A 3,123-nucleotide genomic window follows, 5' to 3' on the forward strand; every position below is an offset into this window, starting at 1 on the left:
AAATTTCTGAGGCAATGGTGGACAAACAAGATTTTAATTTGGCGGGATTGGCGAAATGGGCCCACCAGAAGTCAGGACGTTTTGGAGAAAGAATCACTAGCAGGTGGGCTGCTGATAGAGGAATGTATATGCCTCTCAATTTGATTAAAGATACCATACTTCATTGTCCCATATGTCAGAAATCTAGACAACGAGAAGTGCCCCAAATTGTAAGAGGTCAATTACATCGAGGAAAATCCCCTGCACAGATTTGGCAAATGGATTTATATAGGTCCTCTTCCCATGAGTAAAAATTGTCAATATGTTTGTACAGTTGTAGATACTTTCAGTGGTCTTTTAGTAGCATTTCCCTGTAAAAGAGCTACCCAGATAAACACTATTAAAACATTAGAGTTAATCATGTTGTACTATGGTGTTCCACTTCAAATACAGTCTGACAACGCCTCTCATTTTAAAGGTAAATTAGTGCAAGAATTCTGTGTGGAAAACAACATTGAATGGGTGTTCCATATACCTTATTACCCATAGGCCGCAGGCCTTGTGGAGAGAATGAATGGCTTGTTGAAAGACCAATTACGTAAGCTATCAGATGGAACTTTTAAGAATTGGAGAGATCATTTGTTTGATGCATTGTTAATTCTGAATAATCGCCCTTATCTGAATTCTAATTCCCCATTAATGAGTTTATTTCCTCCAGCTATTGATGCTAAACCAAATATTATTGAGAGTACAGTGATGTATTGGGAGATTTCCCCTGGAGCTCTAGCTCCATGTAGAGCAACCCCAGGTTCTGCAGGCCTGGACCTGCATTCCATGAACACCATTACTTTAAAGAAAGGAGACATTACTATTGTGGATACCGGAATTGGTGTTCAAATACCTGTTGGAAGTTTTGGATTAATTGCCCCGAGATCTGGCTTAGCCTTAAAAGGTGTCCAGGTGCTCGGAAGTGTCATTGACAGTGATTATCAAGGAGAGATTAAAGTGATCCTGTTAAACAGTGGTGACTCTGGTTTATTGATGCACAAAACAGACCGAGTTGCTCAATTGATAATTATGCCTGTTTTAAGTGGTGAGATTCAAAAAGGTACTGCACCAACTCTGTTAACTGTTCGTGGAAAAAAGGGTTTTGGCTCCACTGATAATCCCGGAGCGAGAGTGTGGGTTCAGTCGCCTACAAATCTCCCTGAACAGGCTGAAATTATTGCAACAGGTCAGAACAATACTGTCCTGGTAATGAGGCCAGGACAAGATAGCTGGGATGTAGTTCCAGCTGATAAATGTTATTTGCGAGAATGAATAATACCTGTATCTGATTCCGTTCTCCTAGACCATCGCATGGATTGCTGTTGCCGGAGGTGTCGTTGCTGGACTCCTTTTGGTTTGCTGCGCCGGGAGACGGGAGGACCCCCAGGACCAGACTAATTCCTTGGACTGAAGACGCCATTCTTCTGCATTGTGGGATTCCTCATCGAACTTTTGGATTATATTAGCGAACAAATTAACTGATTTAAACCACTTCTGTTTGACCCCCATGCATTCAGTGACTGATAATCTAGCGACCTGCTTGGTTGCTGTCCCAGCTTCTATGGAAACACTTACCCATATTTTTAACTTAACTGATGCTCATCCTAATGTAATTTTCAGTGACTTTGCGGCCTATGATTACTGTACTTTATGTACGGTTCTGATTGATTCACAGCCCCCTTTAAATTCTCAAATCACAACTTACAATATCACTCAAGGTGATCTTTGCTTTTTCATGACCTGTGATCCCAGAATCATAGGCAAGTGCGTTCAATTAAGATTGAATAATGTTACTTCATTTTCAGCCCATGAAAGGACTTTGTGCTTTATTAGAACATCTAAATCATGTATTTCTGTTAAAAATAATATGACTTGTAGGCGTCTTGTAGTCACAGCTAGTCATTATCGCACTGTATTATTACCCCCTGGATGGTTATTTCCATGTGGCAATACATCTTGGCCCTATATTCCTGCAAATATTACTGGAGGTCCTTGTGCTATTACCAGATTGAGTTTATTAATATTTTCCTTGCATCCTAATGTGATTTCCCGAACCACACGTGATGCCTCATCTTTAAGAGCAAATTGTGATTCCTCATTACATTTATTCTCTGCATCTGAATATCTTAGTTTAGCTTTTTCTATTGTAGGTGTTTCTGCATTGAAATGAAATGAAAAAAAATATTTAATAAAGCGCACTGCGACCAATCGGCTTCCTGGCGCTGGGGACCTGATCAGAGCTCACAAGGGGAAACCAGGAGAACTAAGAAGGGAATGCCTGAGAAAAAAGGAAAGTTTTAAGGGCCTTACGGAAGTGAGTGTAAATGGGAATGGAGCGAATAGAAAGTGGGAGGCTATTCCAGAACTGGGGGGCAAGGACCGAGAACCGAGTGCCTCCCGTTCTGGATTTGCGAAAGCGGGGGATGTGTAAGAGAGAGAGGGAGGAGGAACGAAGGGTGCGACTGGGGGCGTGAGAGGAGATGAGAGAAGTGAGGAAGGAGGGAGCAGAGCGAGAATGAGCCCGAAAGGCTAAGCAAGCCAGTTTAAAGAAGGATCTAAAACGAATAGGAAGCCAGTGAAGGGATTTGAGAGCGGAGGTGATATGGGAGGATTTGGGAAGGGACAAAATGAGGCGAGCAGCCTGATTTTGGATGGCCTGGAGCCGGCGAATTTCGTAGGCGGGTATGCCCACGTACAGGCCATTCCCATAGTCAAGGCGGGAGATGACTAAAGCCATGACTATGGTTTTGAGTGCGTCAATGGAGAAAAATCGCAAGATTTTCCGGATGAGGCGGAGGGATAAAAAACAAGAAGACACGACGGAACTGATCTGACTATGCATGGATAAGTCATGACTGACTTTAATGCCGAGGGTGCGAACAGAGGAGGCAGGTGAGGGGGGGAGGCCAAAAGAAAGGGGCCAATGTGCAGGGGACCAAGGGTTAGAGGGACCACCAGTGAGGACAAGTTCCGTTTTGTCAGGGTTGAGCTTAAGATGGTTAGCACTCATCCACTCGGAAATGAAGGTTAAGGTGGAACGAAATTTAGAAAGAGAGTCCGGGGAAGAAAGATCGAAAATGAGCTGGAGGTCATCGG

The 3,123-nt window shown here is 43.2% G+C and overlaps 1 pseudogene; it reads left to right on the forward strand.

The window, feature by feature from the left end:
* Positions 1-678: 678 nt before the first annotated feature.
* On the forward strand, positions 679-1,299 carry LOC144762498 (deoxyuridine 5'-triphosphate nucleotidohydrolase pseudogene; annotated as a pseudogene).
* The last annotated feature ends 1,824 nt before the right edge of the window (positions 1,300-3,123 follow it).

This window comes from Lissotriton helveticus, chromosome 6, assembly GCF_964261635.1.
Source record: "Lissotriton helveticus chromosome 6, aLisHel1.1, whole genome shotgun sequence".
Taxonomy (NCBI): Eukaryota; Metazoa; Chordata; class Amphibia; order Caudata; family Salamandridae; genus Lissotriton; species Lissotriton helveticus.